Source organism: Rousettus aegyptiacus, unplaced genomic scaffold (assembly GCF_014176215.1).
Source record: "Rousettus aegyptiacus isolate mRouAeg1 unplaced genomic scaffold, mRouAeg1.p scaffold_m13_p_5, whole genome shotgun sequence".
In the NCBI taxonomy this organism is placed as follows: Eukaryota; Metazoa; Chordata; class Mammalia; order Chiroptera; family Pteropodidae; genus Rousettus; species Rousettus aegyptiacus.
In genome coordinates, this window is record NW_023416308.1 from 105,649,295 (window position 1) to 105,676,543 (window position 27,249).

Sequence of the window (27,249 nt, forward strand, 5' to 3'; positions counted from 1 at the left end):
AAGCTTTCGTTGAGAGCAGCAAGAACCTGCTCAGGATTGTGTGATTGTGTGTGTGTGTGTGTGTGTGTGTGTGTGTGTCCGCATGTGTGCGTGAAAGAGAGAGAGAAAGAAAGTCATGATGCCATTCCAAAGAAAGAAAATAATAGATCCATTTCTTCTTACGGAGGGACAGTGTACAGTTTAAAGGTGGTTTATTAGCTTCTAGCTTATGATACACAAGAGCTATTTGGGTACATAACTCACCTCGCTCATCCAGAGCTAGGCCCATAAACCTCAGCAGCACTTTCCCCCCATCTTTTTGACTAAATAGAAGTTACTGTACAGTTACAGCCCTGTTATATATGATGTTAATAAAGGTGCCACACTGACTGTCTCCTCCTTTTAGTAACTCTGCTAACCTGGACATATTATCTGAGATTTATATTGCTGCATAAAGTCTGAGGGGAATGCAGGGAACTGGCTTTATAGATAGGATTAGGCCGGCTCTCTCTTACATTTCTGACATGGCAGGAGAGGAGCTGTGCAGAGGCACCTGTGAAGAATCGCAGAGGGCAAAAATAACACAAAAGAATGATTTCGAGGGAATCGCTGCAGTTTTGCCAATGCGGTTGATTCTAGATTAGGCTTTGGTTGTAACAATCCCTATTTGTCTTGATAAAGAAAGAAAAAAAATCTCTGGTGAAAATGAACATATTTTGCCCTTTTGCCAAGTCTGTATTTTGAAACTCCAGTTAGTAAACTGAAACCTAGTACAAAGTAGTTTAATAAATATTGATTAAATGAATAAGTAACTAACTGTAAAGTCCTTGAAGTCTATGATCGCTGCTCTATTTCTTGAATCCAGAAGGGTGCCTAGTACCTAGTAAGCATGCAATGGTTATTTCATGAATGGATGGTACAAATAGCAATATGTCTTATTATTCACTGGTACTAAAAAGACTCCAATCTAGTCCTTTGTCTGATCCTAAAAGGCAGCAAGCACTATTTTATTGATATTTCACAAGTATAAACCTCAAAATAAAAATAAATGGATCTATATGGATGATTCTAAATAACAAACCATTAAAATGAGAGAAACAGAAAATCTGAGAAACAAAAATATGCAAAAACAAGATGGCGGCAGGCATATTTAAGAGCGAGATGGACATGGGTTGTTGGCGTCAGTTTCAGGACAAAAGTCAAGGACTCTGACTTCAAGTCTGGAGCTATATCATGTAAACATCCATTCGTGATGTTGGACCATGATTTTATTTCTTAGTCGCTCTCCCTGGAGCTTCAGTTCTTTGAATTGCGCTCTCTCTGGTGAAAGCTGCAATGCCTTCATTAGGTCCCAGTCTGTACCTCTGATGCTTCTGTTTTTATTATATCCTCATCTGCTCACCATCAGCCACAGTCTCCACATATATTTAAAAATTATAATGCAATGGAAAATGAGATCCACATGCGCAGAATAATCATAATTAAAGAGATATAGCTATTTGGGATATCGATTCCTTTTACAGCTTGAAGTATATCACTAAACTCAAATTTAGAACTATTCATGGTACCCATGTTTTTATTATTGGTTGTCTACACAATTAGTCCTACAGTTTGTAAACACTTGTGACAAAGTCTATTTCTCTGGCTAGCTTTAGCCAACGTGTACCTCTATCTCCTTCTCATGTTCTGGATAGCTTTTTTCTCCTACTGCGTACCTTTCTCTTATTCCTAGTCTCCTTTATAGCATACTTCCTCTGAACTAGATGAAGTAGGAAAAGACTCATCTCAAGAGTCTGACTTTATTTCAACTTCCAATACCTTCCTTTGTGATATATTTTAGCAGCTTGTATCAGTCAGCTTTTGATGTATAACAAATCCCTCCAAAACCTAATGGTTTTAAATAATAATAATTTAATTGCTTATGATTTGGGGGGTTGGCAATTTGAATAGGGCTCTGCTGGGACAACTTATCTCCGCTCCTTATGATATCAATTAGGTTCACTCAAATATCTAAGACCCTCACGGGAAAACTTGGATGGATGAGACATCTGAAGCTTCTCTTCATACAGTCTCGTTATCCATCAGGGTAGCCTGAACACAGGATCACAGGATTTTCTGACAAAATGGAGTCTTATAAAACTTCCAAGGCCTAGGCTTGGAAATTGCTCAACATCCCTCCCAGCACATCTAACTGGTTAAAAGAAGTCACCAGGATAGGCCAGATTTAAACAGTGCAAGAAATAGACTCAACCTCTTGGCGGGAGAAGATGCAGATAATTGGTGGCTAATTTTTGCAATTTATTACCCACTTTGATTTCTTAAAAATCCCATGAGCTTTAAGCACAATTAAAAACAGTAAAAATTTTAGCAAATAATAGATAAAGGGTGGCAAATTATTACTGGTGGACCCTGTTGCCTGCATCTGTTTTTGTTATAGCTCACAAGCTGTAACTAATGTTTTTTCCATTTTTAAATCATTAGGAGGAAAAGTCAAAAGAAAAATAACATTTCATGACACGTGAAATTTACATGAAATTGAAATTCCGGTGACCATAAATGAAGTTTCATTGAAACACAGTCTGCCCACTTGTTTACACATTACCTCCATGTGCTGTAAGACCACAAGGGCAGAATTGAGTAGTCACAACACAGGTCACACGGCCTGAAAAGCCTGAAGTATTTACTATCTCACCCTTTACAGGAAGTTGGCTGACCTCTGAAGAAAATAACTGAAATCTAAGTAACTTAAGAGACAAAATTTGAACTCAGATCTGCATAACTCCAAAACTCATGCTGTACTCCCAGCAAAATGACAATTACTGTCATTTGTTGACTACCTACCTGTATCATCACGCCTAATCCTAATGCTATCCCTCGGAGAGAGTGTGATTATCCCCAATGGATAAAGAACTACAAGATGAGTTATGGCATACCTTGACAAATTCTATATGACTAGTAAGTGGCAGAGTTAAAATGCAAAATGAGACTTCAAAGGATGAGCTTCTAGTAAAAGGTACGTTTGTAATAGAGAAATATGACAGGCACCACCTTAACTAACTATAAAATTAATATCGTCATAAAAGGGCAAATGGGCCTTGTAAGTCTTCTGATGTCAGACACAGAGAAGATAATGTCACCCATAGCATACTCCAGTCAAAACTGTTTAAACACAATTAACTCATAAGGAAACAATTGGACACATTCAACTCAAAAGACATTCTGCCAACAACCATCCTTGGCTCTTCACAAAGTCATAATCATGAAAGATAATAAGACTAGGGAACAGTTCTAAATTGAAGGAAATTAAAGAAGCATAATGAGTAAAGAGGCATGCCATATGTGACTCTTGATTGAATCTTGGATAAAAGAAAAAATATACAAGACAATATTGAGACAATTGGAGAAATATGAATACGAATTGTATATTACAAATAGTGGTATATTACTGCTGAGTTTCTTGAGTGTGACCATTGCATTGTGATTATGAAGGAGAATATCTTTAACCTTAGGATATAGTTACCAAAGCATTTAGTGATCAAGTGTCAAGATGCCTATAACTTACTCTCAAATGGCTCAGCACACACACACACGCGCACGCACACACACACACACACACACACACAGAAATAATTAAGCTGCATCATGTACACGTGTGTTGCATGTGGAAGGGGGAGGAAGGGAGGGAGGGAGAGAGGGAGGGAAGGAGGGAGGAAGGAAGGAAAGGAGGGAGGGAGGGAGGGAGGGAGGGAGGAAGGAAGGAAGGAAGGAAGGAAGGAAGGAAGGAAGGAAGGAAGGAAGGAAGGAAGAGGAAAGGAGAGAGAAAAGGGAAGAAAAAGCAGAAAATGGTAACAACTGGTGAATCTAGGTTAAGGGCATACAGATGTACTATTCTTACAGATTTTCTGTGATCACAGCTTTGCTCTTACCACCATGCCATTATGCTTTTAAATATATACACAGAAAACCCTAGTCGGCTCTCTTCACTTATCTCATAGGCCCCGCCTCCACCCCCAAACACAAAAACAAGTTTTGTGAACTTCTGAAACTGAGGGGATGAACCTCTAGACATCAGACAACCAGGGAGTTGTAGAAGGACTTCTGTTCTTGCAAGCAACTTTGCCACTGAGAAGAGGTTAAAGTTTCCATTCAATTTGTCACACTGTACTAGTTTAAAGCCTTTAAGTACACCGAGCCCTCTTTCCACAAGCAATTTCCCAAAGAAATCTGTGTTTGGAACACACACACAGACAGGCTGCTATAAGTGTCCATTAGTCTTCAAACCTTAAATGTCCCCCAAAACGAGTTACAGTGAAAAACATGTACTACTTCAAATGAAAAATAGCAAAATACATCAAAAGTTCGAAAGGCGGGAGTTGAACAAGATGATCCCATTTCATGCTACATTAATACGTCAGTCTAATTTTATATAGGAATGAGCCTTCAGACTTCTCATCCAAAATTCTGAAATATGGAGGTATCCAGGCGAGTAAATCTGTTTCATGAATGGAAAGGGGGGGATGTACCTGCAGTTAGGAACTTCTCCAGGAGTTTTAAAGCAACGAATGATAAAAGAGCACAGGAAGGGGGTGGGGGAGGGAAGGAATGGGAAAGAGAAAGAATAGAGAGGGTAAGAGGGGAGAGGAGGGGAGGGGAGGGAAGGGGAGGGGAGGGGAGGGGAGGGGAGGGAAAACAAACTAACCCCTCCCTGCCTCATTCTAGCCTAAGCAGATTTGTGTCCACAAACTGCTTTTGTTTTCTTGGAGACAATGCTGGGCTTAGTTAAGAGCATGGGTCTACAGTTAGACTGCCCAGAGTTTATGTTGTTGTAGCTGCCAGTCCCCGAAAGACACACGAACCACCAGAACTCAGCGAATTATAGGAAACACACACTTTATTCAGCCAGCTAGGTCTGCCAGGGGTACGCAAACCCCAAATTAAGTAGCCCAGAAATGTAGAGGTACAGGATTTTTAAGCCCCAAATTCCATTCTTCATTCTATCTAAACACAAAGGTCTATTTTTCTTCTATTCACTACCTGTCGACCCACAGGTCAAGTGTGCAAGCAGGGGTACAGAAGCAGAAAGCTTATTGTTAGAATGTTATATTCCTATGGGTAACAGCTGATGTTCCCATGGACATAGCCAAGCAGTAATTTTCCAGTAAGAGTCATTTTTTTCAGTCACCACAATGTCTCAACTCTGCTACATACCAGCCATGGGAGGTCTTGATCTTAGACAAGACTAAACCTGTCTGCCAGTTTCTCCACCATAAAATGCTGATAACAATATTACCTACTCCAAGGGTTACCATGAGAATCAGACTGAAACAATTTATGGAAAGTACTTAGAACAGTACCTAGTACACAGCAATAAACTCTGAGCTATTATTACTATAATAATTTCAGATCTAGTATAAGGAAATTGCAAGTCATCCCAGGTCTGAGAGTCAACACTATCATCATTTCATAAAGCATGAAACTGTCTCACCAACAATTCTTGAGAGGAAATAGCTTTCTGGGTCTCTTATTTCTACTCTCCTTCTTCAAGTGGTTAATCCATAAACGATCAATTTATTTCACACTAAATCCAACAAAAGGACTTATGTCGTTATCCAAACCCAATCACATGAATCTCATCAGTGTGTATTTTGCAAATGCAGGCCACATTTTCTTTCAGAGATCAATTTCTTGCAATGCCAATCCCTGTTAGCTTAATTGCCAAAAATTAATTTCCCCTCAAAGTGACCACTTCTTTTCTGCAGACCTTAAAGAGACACAGCAGCTTCGTCGTCTGTGAGGCACACTCACCACAGCACCCTTTCCTCTTCTGCTTCCCTGTAGAGTCCATGTCCTTTTCTGAGGAGTCATTTGGGGAAGCTTTGGTTCCCTGGGGCCAAATGAAATCTCACACACATGCAAAGGGTGGTATCCCTATATGCTTCCAAAGCTAGCTTCTTTAATGCACAATAGTTTATAGATATTATTGTTTTCTGTCTCTAGTAACAGTACCTCATGGTCCTCTGGGAGAACCATGCCTCCATTAACATCCATCTGGGGGTCTGGGAGGCTCTGACTCTAATATCAGCATGTGACCCCATTCAGACTAGTAAGAGTCAGGCCCAAGACTTTCATAGCTATTGATGAAAATAAGAGATTAAAATGAAAACCGAGAATTGCTGGCAGCCACCTTGCCATCAAACTAAAACAGCTGAGTAGGGAATCAATAATAAGAGAAGCCAGGATGGAGGGACAGACAGATATCAAGTGACCTCATCTAAGCCTCTGAATCCAACCATGAACGAACCTAGAAGATCCAGCCCAGAATATTTCCATTAAGAGAGGTAAGAGAATTTCTTTTTGTTTTAATCAGTTTGGGTTGGATTTTACTGTTATTTCACTCTAAAAACATTCTGAATAACACTGCCTCTAATTTTTGGAGGGCCAGAGCCTTTCTGGGCTTCATACAGAGATGCCAACTTCGTCATTAAACCTCGAACAAGCAATGTGTATATTTGAGGCCTTCCAAAAATCTGACCACACTCTGATCTTAATTTTTCTAACTATAAAATTTCAAATCCCACTCAGTTGTCCTGACCCAAAACAGACACTGAAACATCATTCTGTCCTCTTCTGTTACCAACCTGACCCCCTCCTCAAAGTAAAACTTCCTCCTTTCTGACGAGTTACAAAACAGAACCCGTTATACACCTCAATGGCTAGAAACAAACATAGGAGAAAGGGAGTCATGAATGAAGATTAGTACTTAGCCTGTCAGAAATGCCCTAGTACACACACTTCATTGTTTACCTTTGTGCTGTATGAACTACGTTGTTTTGCTTATCGCGTATTAAGATTATATGTCACCCAATGTTTAAAAGAGGCTTACTCATCACCCTGGACTCCCAACATTATGTTTCCCATAAAGTCCAAACTTAAAATGGATTCTCCCACCACTAGGTTTTTAGAAACATGGCTTTTTCCAGGGAAGAGAGAACAGGGAATTCAATTTAGTATCATAGCTGGAAGGATTTGGTTAAACATGACTCAGTCACATGTTGCCATTCAAGACAAATTTATAACGTTTAAATCACCTAGTATTTCACACAGGCATGAAAATCAATTATTCCTCCATTGATTTCTACTGTTATCTCCTAGAAAAGTCAGAATGTAACTTTTAATAATAATCATCATCATCAGCAGTACCACCACAGGCTAACAGCCTTGATATTCTTCCATTTGAAAAATTTAATGAAACAGTGGAGCATATTGATGTTTCTTTCCATCATCAATTTTTCTAGCTATTGAATTTCATCCTTTTTCTATCTTCCCACCTCTCCCAATTGTTGAGGTCATTTTCAATTTCAGTCCTGTTTCCAAGGCATTAGCCAACACATCCAACTTGCTGTCAACAGGAAAATTAATAAGCACACTCATTCCGCTATCCAAGAAATTAATGAAATTTCTAAATACCACAATAGAACTTCTCTTAAAGTGTCTTCTCTCCCTACTTTCAAATCACAATGACCCATTGACAAATACTTTCAATTTGAGCCAGCTGTGTACCTAACAGCGACATGAGCTAAACTCTATTTTCTCAATTTCTTGATGAATATGATACGTGGGACTGGATTTTAAAAGCTTTTACAGGTATTATGAAGGACTGAAACACATCCATTTGCCCTCATCTGACAAAATAAAGAATAGCAACTCTATCAGGTAGTAAACCTAATCTTTCAGACTTTTTCTATTATTTCTAAAGTCTTTAAATCTTTAAGTGCTTCCTGAGTTACCACTGTTAACTTTTTAGAAGCAGTATAAGTTTGGAGCCAAGCATACCTGGGGCTAAATCCAACCTCAGCCACTTTGTGGGGCTTGGGGGAAAAAAATAAAAGAAAAAAAAGAGGTTTTGTGTTTTTCATTTGTTTGTTTACCCCTGAGCCTGATTCCTCATGTATAAAACAAGCATAATATTTGGCTTTTAACATTGATTCAAGGACAAGCAATGTGCCTTTGCCAGAGTATAAATTCATTTAAAAGCTGATCCATTTTTTGTGTCTTTTGGAAGGTTGTGTCTACATTATAAAATCTCACTGTAGTCAAAAGGTAACTTCGGGCACCTGCATAATAAGTTTGTGAGAGGCATGACTATCTAGAGCAGTGGATTTCAGACATTTGTACCCTTTATAATTTCTCACACCCTGGGGTTGGCAGGGAGACAGTGCAAGTTCAAGAATAGTCTTGGAGTCAATCGGGGTGACTCTGACTAAGCCACTTATTAACTATGGGCCTCAGAAATTTTTCTTAAACTCTTGAAGTCTGTTTTCTCTTCTTAAAAAGTAGATAATAGTACCTTGCTCACCGCTTTCTTTTAAGGTTTTCTTTGAAAGGTTACACTAGATTTAGAGCACTCAGTACAGGCTTTGGCTCATAGTAGCATTCAACAAATGCATGCTGCAACATAATGTATTTCTCATTGGAATCTTACCCACATGCGATGAATTAATTCCTTCCACTTCCCAACTTCTCTACAATTAAATAGTATACCCTATGCAAATATGGTTCAGGCCTGTTTTATTCAATTTTATAGATCTTGCCTCTAGAACAGTGCCTGTCATATAGTAAATGCTCAATAGGAAATTGTTGATTTAATAATTAAACACATTTTTCATTGATGTGTTGATTAAATGAGATTGAAGGTAGTTGTTCCTTGATCCTACCTATTTTATTAACATAACCACCACCTTTTTCTAATTTTCTAAACTGCATCAGAGTTTAGCATAAAAAGACTTTGGGCAAGGAGTATCTATAATTAATAATATGGTGCGTGCACTTAAAGTTTTGTTAAGAACGTAGATCTCATGTAAAGCTTTCTTACCTTTAAAAAAGGGGAGCACAAGGAAACTTTTAGAGGAGCTGGATATGTTTACTACCCTACTATGGTGACAGTATAACAGGCATATGTGTATGTCCAAATGCATCAAATTGTACACATTAAACATGTGCAGTTTTTTGCATGTCAATTTTACCTCAATTAGATTGTAAAAAAAAAACACACTTTGGGGCTATATCTCTCAGCTTCAACAGCAAGATTTACTTTGGGAAAATTTGTGAATTCTTCAATCCCCCCACCCCCAAGAAAAAACAGTTTATTATTAAAATATAAATACAAACAAATCTAAAATGATTTCATGACAGTCTGATAGAGCCATGTTTCTCAAACTCTCATCCAAATTCTTCAACTTGCAGAAGAGAACAATCAAGTGTCCTCGGGGGAGCCAAGAGCATAGATGAATATACTCCCTTTCATCCACGTGTACCAATTCTTAAGTGTCATATTTTATCTCAAGGATATAATCAGATGCATAAAGAGACAGTCACACAAATTTTTATCACATTATTTTTCATAATCATGAAAAATTAGAATAATCTAAATATACATTAAAATATAGTAATTAAATGAATTATAGTTTATCCTAATTATGAAATCCTATGTAGCTATTAAAAACTGTATTAAGAATATCAAAATACATGAAATATTTTCAAAGTACATTGTTACTTCTAGTTATTATCACTAAAATGAAAATAAAGTGATTTTTAAATCAAACACTCATAGAAGCAAAGGTAATAGGATAGGATACAGAATTGTGGAAGATGGAAAAAAATTAAAATGTGATACATTTCTTTAACCCAAATGAATCTAAAATTTAGGCTGGCCCTGGGAAGCTCTAGAAGTAGATGAGGCATGCTACAAAACCCTAGAAATGCTCAAGAAGAGGAAATACCTCCTAACTTTGAAAGAGGAGGAACATTTAGTTCAGAAAGCAAAATTCTTTACATATCCTTACAACAAAGAATTTAATCTAGAATCAAGCTCAAACTCCACTACCATTCCTGTAGAACACTTTGGATTTGCTTTCTGAAGAAGTTGATTCAAAAAGGATCTGGACTTGGGGTCCACTTAGCACAAGTGAGGTTAGGGAAACGTTCTAAAAATATGTGAATAAGTGAAATTTTAAATTCTCAATTATGAAGTCTCTAGCCCACTTCATAAATTCTCAATTATGAAGTCTCTAGCCCACTTCCTCCATTCAAAAATGCTACAGTCTCAAGTTCTTTCCAGTTTGGTCTTATGGCTTCGCTCAGCATTAGTTTCTTTAAAATTCTTTAGCTTGGAAAATTTCAAGTTTAAACAAGATGCCAGAGGGAATATTTAAACTGCTAGAGAAAAGTGCTTTAATCACTTAATAGCACCTTTATAAACAACTTTTATAATCTTTGTAAAGGTTTATAGCTTTACTAGTGTTGATTCTTCAAAAGTGCTACCTGGAAATACTATCCTCTACATTGTTTTAACTATCTTTTTAATCTGCAAAATGGCATTTCTTAGAATACAGTCCATAGTTTACACTTTTCACTGACCCTCATTTGTCTTATCCCAGTTGGTTTGCATTAGGTATTTTATTGGAGAGTCTGCCTTAGTGTTTCTCAATCTGGGAATGGTGAAGGAGGAGGTACCCCACCTCCACTCCACTGTTTCCCCAACTCCCAACTAAAATGTGAATCAGGAACCACAGGAGGCTTTTTTATAGATGGTCCTGCCTCCAAAAACTCTGCAGACCCTTCAACTATGTCCTAAAAGAAAATTACAACATACCACTAAAGAATATAATAGATATGTAAGTGAGGTGGAACAGAAAATAACATAAAAACTACATCAATACATAAAATAGACATCTACCCAATGTGAATAATTCTGTAAAGTTTGAGTTTCGGACAATACTATAAAATCATAACTTCTAAGGCACTTTTCCACTTGATAATTTCTATGATCCTTTGGTGGAAATAGTGCTTGGCCTCGTCCACGGGAACTGGAGCAATCAATGGTTGGGTCAATCACCTCTCTAGTCCAGGAGGTAGGTCATGGAACTTAGCCAATCGGAGCGTTTCTCTGGGATTTTTCAAAGTGAAAAAGGGCCTCTTCCACTCCAGTTATGAAAGTGTAAGTATATGAGAGCAAAGTGCCCATGGAGCATATTCTCCACTCCAGGGATAAACCAGGCTAAGAAAATAAAGCTAATGCACAGAGAAAAAGCCAAGATTAAGAAAGAAAAGTGAGTGCTGAAGGGATTTTGGTTTCTGATTACAGGCAACTTTATGAATTCTCCTTTGGTCTTAAACTATATCTTTTAATTAGATTGAGTTGGAATTTTGCTACTTCCAAATATGAAGAAGTTGCTAATTCCTATTCTGTTTTAAATTGTAAACTCTGGGAGGGTTTACAAACCAGGCTTGATAGACATTGTATATGAAATATATTGCCTGAATAGTGGCGATCAAAGTGGCAATACTGAGGAGGAGGACGATAAACAAACTCTAGAGAATGCTAACTACATCCCAGCCATTGCTTTGGTACCCTCACAGCACCTGTGACACAGGTGCTATAACATCTCCATTTTTATAGTTGGGGAAACTGAGGCATAGATATGCGATAAGTTGCCTAAAATGGCATAGCTAAAAAGTCCCACAGCCAGCATTTGAACCTAAGCACCCTGGCTCCAGAGCCCACACTCTAAGCTACTATAATATTCTTCATCATCACGACAAGTAAGTTAATGATGGGATATTAACAACATATCCTCTAAATTAAAGCAAAGAGACCAAAACTACTCTCAACTTTGAGAACATCTGACCTCTGATCATTCCAACTGCTTTGACATTTCAGATTTTAGTGAAAGAAGCCCATTTCACTACTGCGATTTACATGTGCACTTCTTAGAAAATACCCCGAGGAAACAGCTCCATCTGTAAGTAGATGGAACTTGATAAATGATGACAGTCTAATGGGAAGCACCTTATAGATCCTGAAAACCTGTTCTATTTCTGCTCAATTTGTGGTTTGACCTAGAGCCATACACTCCACCCTTAACCTCTTTGGTCTCTCTTTATAATTTAATAAATGGTGATTTTCAATATCCCCTCACAATAGGAAAAGGGCATGTTTAAGGCAACTGAAGCAATGCATAAAATTCTCCATGTTTCTTAGAAGATATTAGCTAGATAAATTTAAGAGAGATTTGGAATCTCACTGCAATAAAATTAGCTAAAATCTACTGTTTGCATATATACCATTTGCCAGCACTCTGCAAAGTGTATACATTAGCTGATTGAAACCTTACAGCATCCTTATACTGCAGATACTACTGTCATTCCCATTCAACAGGTGAGGAAACAGATTTGGGTGGTTAAATTACTGTGGGTGTTTACACAGTGCGATTATTAATTTTATGTGTCAACTTAGCTAGGCTATGGTGCCCAGATGTTTGGTCAAATATCTGTCTAGATGTTGCTGTGAAGTTATTTTTTTTTTTTTTAGAAGAAATTAACAGTTAAATCAGTAAACTCTGAGGAGAGCAAATTACCCACCATAATGTGGGGGGCATCATCTAATCAGTTGAAGGTATTAAGAGAAAAAAAGACTGAGATCCTCCAAAGCAGAAGGAATTCTACCTCCAGACTGCCTTCAGATTTGGGCTACAGTATCAGCTCTTCCTGGGTCTCCAGACAGATGGCCCACCCTGTAGAATTAAGATGTGCCAGGCCCCACAATCAGAAATGCTAATTCTTTAAAATCTCACTCTCCCTCTCCCTCTCTCATTCTCTCATTCTCTCTCTCTCGCTCGCTCTCGCTCTCTCTCTCTCTCGTATGTGTGTTTACACACACATATACATACACATATTCTTCCTATTGGTTCTGTTTCTCTGAAGAACCCTGATTAATACATATATACACATAGTAACTGGAAAAGTTTGCATTTAAGCTAAGAAAATCTTATTACAAAGCCCACCCCAAGCTTTTCACAACTCATAAAATTTTCTTCAGCCATTCTCATTCTTTATGGGGCTATGAATCTAGTGTTTCTAAAACCCAGCAATACCATTGGTCTGGAAAAAAAGATGAGATTTATTCTACCACTTTCTTCTCTGGAATTTAGTTTTCTTGTCCCCACAGTATAAATTTAATTAAGCTCAATCAAATGTGTGTGGGTCCTGTGCCCCAAACCTATGTGATTTGTCATGAACCAGTTAAATTGCACTGTCTATATTTACTTAGCTTGTCATATACCCTGTGCCCTATGCAGCGAGACCACAGGAAACACTGATCTAGCATTTCAAGGGTACTCTGAGATTCAATAGTGGGAACATGTCTCTTGCAGGAAGAGAAGGTGTTGGGCTAATAGTGAGGAGAGTAGCAAAGTGGAAAGAGCAGCCTTTGAAATCAGGCAAACCTAGGTTCAAATATTGACTTTACCACACACTCACTTTATAACCTTAAACAAACTGCTGTAAGTTTCTGAACCTCACTTTTCCTACCTATAAAATGGGGATAGCCATACCTATGTTGAAGCATTGTTTTCAAAGTCAAAGAAATACACAAAGCAAAAGTATTCAAGAAGTCACGGCTCTTGTCATTAGCAGTGCTTCCACCTTAGAATGTAAAGCTTAATATCTGTTTCTTAAGCTCACTTATGATCAGGCATCTGTTGTTGTTTGACCTTATTCCACTGACATTACTGTGATCTGGGGTGAAGGCTAAGTCCACAATTATTCCATCTCCTATCTGACTTGGCAGCATGTCACATAGAGTGCTTTAAAACCCTTTAGAGACCACAAAAAAAGAGGGTTAAGGGTGGAATCAGAAAATCAATTTAGTTTCTGTCTAGGCAGGCTTTTTGCTGTGTTTCTCAAACAACATAATGGCTCTTTGGAGCTGATGACAGAGGGCAACAGAAGAAACAGCCCGGTTTTGATGCAAGCTTGTCTGTCGCATCTAAGCTGGCATTCCAAGGACAGTAGCTTCCTTAACACTAGGGATAATATTTGCAGAAATGATACTGATCAGCCAAGCTCAGGTACACGCTGAGCTTCTATGTGACAAGCTTTGGGTTATGTATACTGTCTGCTGTATATATTTTAATTCTGTATATAAAGTTTTTTTTTTCTCTCACTACAAAATTAATTCACGGTCCTTATGAAATGTCTGGAAAAGTCAAAAAGTAGAAAAAATGTCATGTGCAGTCTCGGTAATCAAAGACAACTATTGTCAATATTTCAGAAAATTCTTTCTAGTTTTTATGAATTTTGAGTATTGATGAAGCTATGATAATACATTCCTTTACATATTCAATCACAGAACAGAGGGTGGCAAACTATAGCCAAGCTGGACCACTGCCTGTTCTTGTAAATAAAACTTTATTAGAACACAGCCATGCCTATTCATTTACGCACTGTCTGTGGTTTCTTCCACACTACAGTGGCAGAGTTGAGGGGTCAACACAAAGACTATATGGTCTGAAAAGCCTAAAATATTATTTAGACCTCTGCAGAAAAAGTTTCTTGACTCCAGCCCTAGACAAACAGTCACTGAATGTGCTGACGGTGAGGTGCAGTGGGATGCCGGCCTCCACCCAATTATGTGTATGCCCACATCCAAACCATCTTTCAAGGCCCAATACAATTGCCACATCAGGGAAGCTTCTTCGTATACTCCCAACTCACATTCAGCTCTTCCTCTTCTAAACTCCCATGACCTTTATCTCAATTGTTCTTAATACCTTCTCCATTTTCTACCACTTCTAACAAGTATGTATTTTCATACAGTTTTTTTTTTTCACCTAATAGACTACCTTTATCTCACCACATCACTGTACTTAGTGTCTCACACTTGAACACATAACGCAATATATTTTTTGCCAAATAAAAGTATTAAGAGATGGTCCCCACCCTCCAAGAATGCTCATCCTAGTTGGGAAAAATAGCATCAACCACATAAAAACAATGAAGCATGGTTTTGACACATGAATGGTTAAGAGAATGAAGCTGTACATTGGACTGGTATAATCAGGAAGTTTCCTGAAAGAGTAGGAATGAATTGAGCCTTAAAGGGTGATTTTGAACTTCATAGAGAAAGAACATGTGTAAGGCAGTGATAAAGACAGGAGGACAGAAGGTGCGCGGCTTTGTCTAACACAGTGAGGAAAGATATCGACAGGATGGAGGGTGAGCTCAAGCAGGAGAGGGAAAGAGGACAGAGGGACTGAGAGTGGCCAGAAAAGTGTAGGACCTTGAATATCAATAATATAATCACTAAAAGGTAACCTGGACTGAGGTCCCAAAACATCATCAACTGACCAGAATACACCTCAGTTGACAGCCTGTTTAGAATTCTACCATGAAGCATCATCAGTTCACTTCCGTAACACTCTGCATCTTAATAAGCATCATTTGTAAAATATTTGAATGAGGCTGGTCCCCAGCTCAGAAATGACAGGAAGGTGAATACAAATCCACTTGCCCTGTGGTCTCCCACAGGACTTGGTACATAATCTTCTTTACAGCATGCACTTTTGTAATTGTCTCTGTTTACATGTTCATATTCCCCACTAGGCATGAACTTCTCTGTGACATCTTAGTCATGGAGTGTTTAATTATAAGAGGAAAAAAAATCCACTTTTTTAAAAACTAGCTTAAGTAAAGAGACAATTTAAGAGTTGAGGGGTAGCATCCTATACCACAGCTGGGGGAGGGGGGACAGCCAGTCCTCACCAGAACTGGGAAGCCTGTGGCCTCTCTTCCTTCATCTTCTGTATTTTCATACCTACCAAGCTCTGTACCTTTGATCCTCCCACCTTGCAACTTCTTCTCTAAGATAAACCCTATTTCGCAGATTCTAGAATTCATTTCCCCAGATTTAACATCTATTTCTCATAAATTGCTTAACTTCCGGTCATATTTGACGCAGCTGAGGCCATAAGTTTACTTGGGTAGAAAAGTTCAGCACCCAGACTTGAGAATGGAGTCACAGTATTAGGGGAAAATTTTGGAGACTTATAATGGGGCATTGTTTTTGTTTTGTTTTATTTTATTTTGAAGAAATGCTCCATCACCAATGCTCTTAATGGCACAGCGGATGATATAGTACAGAAAAAAATGATTCCAAAGAGATGGACTCTGCATGTGAAGGTTTAAGAACACTTTCACAGTTTCTTTTACTTATATTTTCCTATTGTTAGAAGTATTACATAAGAAAAAAAACTGATTAATAAGTCTAAAAAATACTTTCAATAAGCATGAAAAAAATGCCGAATGATGAAAAGGTATTATGTCATAGTGTAAGTGGCAGATTTTGTCTTTCTCAGTGATAGATTTTCGACTGACTTTCATTTAATGAGGCGCCATACTGTTACTTCCCTCTGGTTCCAGGTTACAAAAGGTTTAGGTTGCCAAGTATTCAAGCCACAACTCTAAATGACATTGAAGTGCAGGCTCAATTCTGATTGTGTCAACCTCTGTGTTTTGCTTTCAAATTCCCAGAACGAGAGCACACTTATCCAGGTGTCCGCCTCAAATGAGTCAGCTAAAGAAAGAAGAGTAGAACCAGCATAGATTACGGGAGTAAAACTCACAAGGACAAGATGGAGATACAGTCAGGATGCCCAAAGAAGTGGACAGAAGTGACTCTGAACCAGCAGCAAATGAGGTACACTCCTCTGCCCAAAGTGGTAGAACGGTAACATACCAGAACCAGACTCTTCTTTTACTTGCTATTATCATTATTTTGGGTTGTTTTTGTTGTTGTTTTGGTAAATTGTTAGTATCCCTTTTTGCTTTGAATATTATTTAACAGACCACCAGTAGATTTAGTCATAGACTTAGTTCTCAGCTAATTCTGTTTTTTAAAAAATAGATTCCTGATTTTAAATATCACCTATACCAGATATCACTTGATTCTACATACCATCCCCTCACTTGTACCAAAGAGGCTGACAGCTTGGGAACTACATTGCCCAGAATCCCTTGCCAGCAGAGAACCAGTAAGACTCAGCCAATAAGGGACCCACATATGAGGTTACAAGGCAGAAGAGAAGGTAGAGCTGGTGCTCTTTGACAGCAGATGAGGCAGTTACATGGGTTTTGATGGAGGCTTCCCTCACTAAGCTTAGAAGCTACAGCAAGCTAGATAACTTACCTGCAATTTTTGCACTTTATGATTCCTGACAGCCCAAGGTGACCTTTGCTCCCTAGCTTTTTCAGTGGTGCTGTAATTTTCTAATTTCCTTTATTAAATGGTTTCCATTCAAAATACCTAAAGTGATTTCTGTTGTTTTCACTGAACCCTGACTGGCATATCTTTTAAAATAATGGTTCTCAAACTTAGTGTGCATAAATAATTTGGAGGACTGTATAAAGATTCAGATCAGCAGTTCTGGAATGATCCCCAAAAGCTGCATTTTTATCAAGCATTCCAGATGACCCTGAGGTAGATGGCCTGGGTCCACACTGAGAAACACTGCTTCAATATATAGGTGAGGACCCTTGAGCTCAGTGAACCCAATTTCTTTTATTGGAGAATATTCTGATGCCCAAATGAATCGCCCCAAGTAAACAGCAACCTTTGCAATCTAGTGGCCAAAACAAAGTTTATTCCTAGCTGGAAGTGTGCTCATCATATTCTTCAAATTTATCGCTTAACCAGAAACATATCATCTCTGAGCAATTAATATAAGGTGTAACAGTTTAAAGATAAAGAGGGAAGAGTTGGAGCTAGGATCAAATCCTGGCTTTGCCATTGACTGGTGTATGACATTAAGCAGGTCACTTGACCTATCTGAGTGACAACTTATTTATCTGTAAATACCTCTCTCATAGAGCTTATCATTATATATATATAATAGATTAACATCTACATTTCCAACTTACACTTTGAAAACCATAAAGATGAGAACTTTTGGCTTTATCATAACTCAAACTTTGTTCAACTGAGCACTTAGTATATGTCAGGCTCTACACTAGCTCCAAATGAGGATACAGTGATTAACCCAATTCCCGGAAGAGTCAATGCTCACAAAATTTTGTCCAGCGTAGTCATCATCTAAGATCAGTGACTCACTTTTAAGAGCACTTTTAAGAGCACTATTTATTGTAAATGGCAGGTACATTAGCAAGTCATAAAGGGCAAACAAAAGTACATTAAAAATAACACTTCATATCCTAACAGTAGCAGCCTAGTATATCCACAGAATAAAAGCGTGATGGGGAGAGTGGTTAAATCCTTGTGTTTGAGCTCACATATCTGGTCTTACACTGCTCAACAGCATCTCTGCACGAAACATGGCTCTTAGAGCAAGACTGGCAGAAAATGATCTTATTGCCACTAGATAATGGTAGGGAAATTTTTTAATTTGGAGTTTTTATTTCTCATTCTCTATCTTGTGAAATGCTTCCTAGATCAGACTTCCAGCACCTGTGGGGAAAGACCCTGGATACCCATTAATATGAAATGAAGGAGCAGTTCACACCCCTCCTGATTCCCTGAGTGAACGGCTGCTGAACTTGGTAACAGGCTCTCATTCCTAGGCATTTGATCTGACCTGAGCTCCATGGATGTACAAGAACCAAAGACTCCCCCACAGACTGAAAGAAACCCTAATGCCTTCCTCAAGTCCTGGCACATTTGAGCAGACCCCAAGGTTGATGGTGTAGAGCCTGCATTTGTACTTCGTGCACTTACAATGACTGGGCCAGACCTTGGGATCTATTTGGGCATAATTCATCTCCAACAACCCCGGCTTCCATTCAACCATTCCCTTACCATCAGCTGGAAGATGCTTTCCCAACACACAAACACCAGAGTGGTTTTATATCTTATCCACAGCGGTTCGCTCTTCATATGCAGTTACATATCAACCTTACGACTTTTACAAATAACTAATATGCATCGAATGCTTACTAAATTCCAGGCATCATCAAGCACCTGGCATGCATGATCATATTGATTCCTCCCCCGAATACTATGAGATAGCATATTTTCTATTGCTCTACAAAGGGAAAAAATGGGGACCTAAAGTCATATAACAAGAATGCTGCAGCCTTTGCTCTGTCTGACTTTAGTGCATGCTCTTCACCACTCTACTGCACTGCCCTCTAATATTTTTCTGTGAAAAGCAAAGCATTACACTGAGTTAGAGACGCTGTCAGCAAATATTTTTTTCTGCACAGGTCCAGACAGTAAATGTCTTAAACTTTGCCTACTATAAGGTCTCTGTCATGATGACTGAGCTCAGCTGTTGTAGCGTTAAAGCAGCCAGAGACAACAGGAAAACAACTGGGTGTGGTGGCTGCGCTCCCACAAAACTTTACTTACAGAAACAGGCAGTGGGATGGATTGAGCCTGCGACCGCCATTGCAAACCCCTGAGTTAGAGGAATGTCAAATTCAGGATGAAGTTGAGCTTGCCTCAGTTGTCTGGAACTTTCATGGGACCAGCCCCAGAGGAAAGAGCTTCTGCATCTATTCTGCAGCCACTGGCTCCCAACCCCCAGCTCCTGCTCTCCTGAATAGGGATGAAGAGGTGAGCCCAGGGAAGTCCCTTCATGTCTTCTGCACTGAGAAGAGGGAACACAGACACATTGGCTTCTCTCATAGCCGGGCCTCTGCGCTGTAACAAAGCATCTCCAGCACAGCCGTTTATTACCCCTTTCTAAAATGCCCTCTGAGCCTTCTGCCATATGTTCTGTGTCAGGCTCCCCTCCTCTCTGTGCACCTTTCCCTCAGGTGGATGAAGGTTAGTGACACTAGAGATACAAAACAAGAAAGGAAGAACAACTGGCAAATTAAAACGTGGCCTGCTGGTAAAACTAATAATAGTAGATGTGTGTCTATCTACACACCTTTAATCATTTATGTATAATGATCATGTAACACAATAACAATTATGAATGTTGATTGGGAGGTAAGAACTTTGTTGTAAGTTGTATCTGATTACAACAATGAGGTGTGTGCATGTTTTCAGCTTTCACAGTTTGTTGCACATGAAGCACGAGTGTGTCCGCTCACAATTAAATATCCTGATACAGAGCATCAGTCTCCACCCCTAGTTTTCTCTCACACTTTTCAGATAATCCATATAATGTCCACACTAATAAAAGAACAAATCTTTTTGCTATAAGGCAGCACACTGTAATGTGAATGGAACACTAGACTTAGAATATTAATTGCAAGCCATTTATCAATGTGTCAAGAACAGTATTAAACAGATTGCATAAATTTTCTCATATTAACCTCAGCAACTTCATGATGTGAGTACTATTATCATCTGCATATTACTAATGAAGAAACTGAGGCTTGTTCTCGAAATCTGTTTTTTTCTTCCATTGCCTTCATGACAATGTAGGGTTTGCTGTCACCTCCCTGAAAGAATAATCACTATACCTTCAGGAACTGACACACAATTTTTAAAATGCCCATGCTTCTGACATAGATTAGAACCTCACATAAACTACACAGAAGCTCCTCTGGGACCATCGCATCATCACGTGACTCTGATGATAACCTAGTATGACGAGCTGAAGAATTTGAGTGGGTCAGTATGCCAGACACTGACGTTCTTTCAAGAAAGAGAGCAGTTAGAAGCAAAAATAAATCAAATAAATAACTAAAATTAGGTGTCTACATTGTAGCATTGAGTAGATGTTAAAAGCACAATGTTGATTTTTTTTTAAGTGAGAAGGTAAAATATTTGACATCATATCATTAACATAATTTTAAAGTACACGCATATAAAACAACAATGTGCAGTTTGGAAGACATATGCACAACAAAAACGTATGCATTTAACAATGAGAATGGTTGCCATAGTGAAAGGAGGGAAATGGGAGTAAGTATAAAATAGGGATAAAAATGAAAAAAGAAAAAAAAATAGCAGGGTTCTTGCAAGGAGTAATAAGGATCATGCACCATGAACTGAGATGTGTCATTATTCAATCCACTGAAACTGAGGTCTCAGAAAGAAAACCAAAAAGAAACAAATAAACAGAAGAACAAATGCCTCCCATCCGAAGGAGAACTAAACTAGAAAAATGATCATGATAGAGACCCATGTAGGAAGAGTAGGGTTTGATCTAGTTTGAATCAACTGCATCCCCAAAATAATACAATATGCACTTCTGGAAAATAAAAAATATCTATAATGTAGCCTTGACAAAACAAGGGCATAGCCATCAGCATTGCAAAATTACTCTTACTGAGCAATGGTCCTGGCCCAGTAATATTTTCTCAGGGATAAACCGACAGCCTGGTAATAGATTGAAGAGACATAGCCATTAATATATCTACTGTACTAATTCGTTTCTTAAATTAACATTGAAAAAAATTAAATGTCACACAAACAAGATATACTTGTTCATTAAACATAGTTGAAGAGAGGGTAAGGGTAGTGATCTCTGAAGCTAATGGGTGTCCTTAATCAAGCCAGACATATTTGAGAATCTTTGTGGCACTGGCTAATGCAAATGGAAGGAATATTGTGTCATGTCCCAGCAGATATTTTTAAAAAAAGGTTAGATCATGGCCTAAGAGGAGTCTTTGCTCAATTTTCCAAACATCACATGTTTGATCATCTCTAAATGAGTCACTAGCTGTCTTAAGAGCCAACGACTACTGAATAAAGTAAAAACAGAAAAAGAGAGAGATGGCTCTCTCATGTAGCTCAGCTGATACTGGTAACACAAGAGTTATACCAACATCTGATGGACACCTGAATGAGAATTCAAATAAATAGTAGCATTGACAATTACAAGAATGACATTGATTCAAGGGACTGGAAACCTAACAGCTATAACATGTAATCTAGTAATTGGGACAAGGCTTGATTCCTGGTCATCATCATTTCATCTATTCATGAGACCAAACTAAAGACTAGTATGTCTTTATAGCATGGTACCAAGGTCAAGAACATCAGTTCTAGGGGAAGACAATCCTGGGGCCAGATTCTATCTCTGCCACTTTACCAGCTGTATGATTGCAGGCAAATTACTTGTCTTTTCTAGCCTTAATTTCCTCATATGAAAAAATAGTTTTCTTTATCAGGACTAAATGAGATGGTACACACAAACAGTTAGCACAGATTGTTGAACACAGTTAAGCACTTAATGAATATTAGTTATTACTAAAATTAACCTGCCACTACACTCTAAAGGATTTAATCAAGCAGCATCTATTGATTAGTTAGTACACACCAAGCATAACGCTGCTAGACACCAGAGATAATGATGCTGGGCAAGCCACAGAGCTGAGTAATCCTTCCTTGAAGTCTCTCAATTTGAATTACTTCTGCTAAAACCAATCATTAACTCTAATAAATTCTAAATTCTCACTGGTAATGAATCAATGTACTTAAAAGGAAGGATGTTTGTTTCCTGTTTAAGACTCTACAATACCAATTTGCTAGCGAGTAAAGAATGTGCATGAAAATTAGAACAGAGAGCAATTAGTTAAAAATGGGGCACACTGTTGTTTTCAGAAAGCAGGAATTTGTAAGTTTAAAGAAATTATTACTTATTGAATCCTTACTGTGTGCCAGGCACAGTGCTGAGCACCAAACACTGAATCTTCCCTTTCACCTTATGTCACGGGCATTAAAATGATCCCCATTTCTGAGAAAGCTGAGACAACGGGCTTAGAGAACATACTCTAACTGGAATTTAAACCCCTGATTCCAAAGGCTGAGTGAGACTGCTACACCACATTCCCTCCTTAGGCAACAAGATGTTGTAGGATACTTATATTTTTGGAGTCAGTAGAAATTTAGACATCATCTCATCCAAATTCCTCCTTATACAGAGGAATCAACAGACCAAGAAATGCAAAATAATATGCCTAACATCATCCAACTATTTAATAGTAGATACGGGATTCGGACTTGGCTCCCTGACTTTCAGGCAGGGCTCTTTCATTATGCAACAATGGGTCCAAGTCTATTTAATGAAGTCTGTCCTGAAGGAAACACTTTAAACAGGCCTGATTAGAACAGATATTCAACTCACCTTTCCAACCCAAGTAGATTCCCTGCTTTACCAAAGCACAGGGTTTGCAGAGCATTTAACAATCATACTTCTGAGGCCTCAAATGAAGCTGATTAAAGAAAAAAGAGGGTGAATATGCCCCCTCTGACTGGATGGTCAGATTGGCACTCATTAGCCTAGAGCATTTGTTTCTCCATTTTCTGTTTTTATGTATAGTACCCTTCAAAAGGTATTTTGATCAGCAGATGGATTATGAGATTCCTAAACTCTGTGTTGTTTGTTACCAGCCATCGAGATAACAATGGACACCAGGGTCACAAAAGCGAATGCTTTTCAAAGACACAGGCGATACAAAGGGGCGATGGGAACTGGGTGCAAGACCATAAGGTGCGGTAAAAGCTGTGCCAAACTGGACGTGCATGCTTCATATCACGGAAGGGGCTGGGCTGTCACTTAGTTCTTGCCTGTTGTTTCTAAAGAGAAACCTGAGCCCATGTTGCCAGATTATCTAGCGTCTAATGAAACCATGTAAATATACAATTTTATCAAGAATTTTCCACATTTTCAAACATATTGCTGACTTTGAAAACAGAGAAAGGGGGCCACAAGCCAAGGAATGTGGGCAGCCCACAGAAGCTGGAAAAGGCAAAGAAATTGATTCTGTCCTACAGCCTACAGAAATAAAGCAAAACTACAACATTCAAAAGGAAAGAACTCTGGCTCCTGGTAGGTCCCTCAAACTTGCCCTCTAATCTTATCAGCCCATTCTTTGCTATGAACTTATTCATGAATTAATCCCTTTGGGCAGAGAAATGCTATATTCCAGGTAGCATAGACTGAGTAAACTGATCAGTCATTGTAGAAAGAGGTGCCCTGATTAGATTAAAACAATCAGGTCTCACTTCTGGAACTGGAGGGTTTTCCCACATTATTTTGATGCTACACAATGAGGGTAGGCAGAATTAGGTATTGAAGAGACAGTAGTTCAGAATTCTATTCAAACCTGAAGTCATTAGTAGGAATTTTATGGCATGGGACCTAATGTGATAGAAATGGAGGAAAACGGAGTCAGAGAAAAATAAATAGTTCAAGGAAAGTGAATAAAGAATAAGAGAATAAGATGCAGAGGATAAGAAATTGAAGGGACAATAATAAATGCTTTGGATAATTTTAGCAATATCTTCCAAGTGCTTCTGAAACGTGAGTGATGAACAGACAAGATTTAAAACAAAAACAAAAATCTCATATAATTCCAGGGCCATGTAAAACAGTGTTTAAAGGCATAGGCTCCAGATCCTGAAAACCTGGGTTCAAATCCCAGCTCCAGTGACTACTTGTCATGCATCCTAGGGCCCCTCTCTTTTTCCATAGGGTAATGTATGAGGTCTAGATGAGTTAAAATATGTAAAATCTTTGCAATAGCATCTGGTTCAATATAAGAACTATCCAAATACTAGCTGAATAAAATGTTATTTGATTATGCACAAACATAAAACTAGGTAAAATATCTTTACACTTATATCTCTTATAAATCTTTAGAATCTATATAAGTTTACATATTATAAACACATCCAATTAATTCAAATCATCAATATCAATTTACTGTGATGAATGATGTGTTTTTGTTTTTGTTTTTTAAATAATTGAGACCAATGCTCATGACAATAGTTCAACTGCCCCAGAGCTGGTTCTTCACACCGTTTTTCCGTATTCAAACCACTGCACAAACTGTCCTAACATCATATTGCCTCCCTTTGGAACAAATACATCACATGTAAGAAGTCTATTTCTGTTCTTTATCATTATAACTTGAAAATTTAAAAATTTTTAAAACTATGTGATGCAGCATAAATGCAAAAGAGGATCCTGAAAGGATTATACAGATGATTAATATGCTTATATGCTCTTTTTGGATTATCACCTAAAATTAAACAATTCTCACAAAGAACCCATGGACCTCTGAGAATGAATCTTCATCCCTTAGTTTGAGAAATACTGCTCTGTCAAATCTAACAGACCCCTGACCTGTGGCCAGGTTCTCTCTCTTAAGGCTTTGTTGTGTGTGTTATGTGTGTGTGTGTGTGTAAAAATTTTCTTATTTCATTTCCAACACTTAAGAAGTTAGTTGGGCCAAAGACTACCCTCTACTCTTCCCTAGATCACCATCATCCCTGAAGATGACCTTGAATAGATAAACCCTCCCAGTTCTGCTCTGGGCAAAGAGGCAAAATTTATTCCTTCACGGAATGTTATTTCTTTAAAGAGCTTTCCCCAGGATTGGCTCCACACTCCACCCCCAATACTGAAGGAGTAATAAGCAAGTGAGGGCCCAGGAAAACTTACCTCTGGCAGATACAAAGAAAATCTCATTGTAATACATCAGGAGACCCCTTGTAGGATGAGGTAAAAGCCTCAGAGACTGCCATAAGGAATGTGCATTTACTTGGCTTTGTCCTTTGTTGTGGACCTCTCCAGAGCTTAACTAAGGCAGGACGGAATTCAAATATGTATATATTACTTTAGAAATCCCAGAAAGGGCGTTTTTAAAGCTGCCCCTGAGCTCCAATGTCCTTTTACTTGCCCCTTGGAAGGCTTCTCTAAATGGGCTACATCTATATCAGACACAGAAAATCCCATGCTCATCTGTGATGACTCCCCCACATATCAATAGCCTGAAAGGAAGACAGTGGCTGAGGTCATCTGGTGACCCTGCAGCTAGGACAATTAGAACACGAAACCAGGTCCTACAGCCAGAGTGAACCTGCTGCAGCATCTGATGGGAAACAAAAGCACAGAATAGACGAATAGTAGAGAGAGAGCACACATGCCATCCACCCTTCCTTCCTATGTTTATGCTCTTTCCAACAATCATAATAGTTAATGAATCAGCCACTTAACTCTCTGTACTGGGCATTGCTCTCAACTCTTTATATTTACATACAAAGTGTATATTTTTATGAACACCACTGACCAGGGAGCAGAGGAATTAGGCTCAGAGAAATTAAGCATTAGAGCCAAGATCACAAATGTATTAAGTAGAAAGCCAGGCCGAGAACCTAAGGCTTGTGGTTTACATTACATTGTGCTGGTCCTGCTGCTTAAAGGACAAGTAGATAGCAAACGAATCATGACAGAGGGAAAGAGTAGGAGAAGAACAAAATAAAGAGAATAATGACACCAGGGGTGAAGGGTAATTTCAAAAAAGATCCCCCTATCATAGGTTTGAACTCCTGTCATGCTAATAAATTGGCCATCAAAACAGCTGGCTACACTCTGATAACCGCCATGGAAGTTATTTATGCTATTTTTTTCCCTTGTAGCCTGGCTGGACAAGGATAAAAATTCCCAGCATCAGATATTAAAAGAGACAGAGGAAGCACACAAACCAATTTACGGGGTTTCACTCGACCAGTTTTCTTCATTTGAGTCTTATTAGCCCTGATAATGCATCCTCACAATTAATCGGCCAGGGAGAGTAAGGTAATGTCCACTGTGTGAATGCGGGTGTGATGCTGGTGGCCTTGAATGCTGCTGAGAGTACCAGCTTTCCAGCAAGAAATCCAGAAAAGGCAGAAGAACATCTAACTGACCCTTTCAGGTTTCATAGAGCATATGAGTGACAAAGTCAGTAAATATTCCAAGGAAAATACCAGGGAAGTCTGATGTAGTAAAGTTCTGTACGGCTCAGCCACTTTCTTGCAATTCTTTGCACAAGGCATATATCCTTCCTGGAACTCAGTTTGTTCAACCTGAAAATAGTAGAAATTACATAATCTCCATAGGAGCTGTGATAATCAAGGAGCTATGGATATGATGGTCTTAGCACAGTGCATGTCACAGAAAAAGCACTTAGCAACAACAATAATAATAATTAGATATTGGAGCAGTCAAGATGGCAAATTTGGAAGATTCAGAGTTCACTTCCTCCCACAAACACACAAAAACACCTTCATATGGAACAACTATCATTGAGAATGACATGGAGACTAGCAGAACAGATTTTCTACAACTAAGGATATAAAGAAAAAGCCACATCTAGACAGGTAGGAGGAACAGTTGCAGTCTAGACAAGACCCACATCCTTGGTGCAACAACCTACAAGTGAGAAGGATATCACAACCATGGAGATTCCCCCTGCAAAGTCAGAGGTTCAAGCCATACATTGGGATCCCCAGGGCAGAAGCTTTGAATACCAATGGGGCATACATCCAGGAGAGCTGAAGGGATATAGAAAAGAAAGACTCTGCTTTTAAGGGCTAGAACACTAACTCACTCTGAATCCCAATGTAGAAGCAGTAATTAGAAAAGCACCTGGATCAAATACCAAGGTGATACACTGACTACTTTTAGACAAGCGCCTAAGGGGTAGGAACAAAATGGGAACTTTCTCTGGCGACAGAGAACTTTGTAGAAG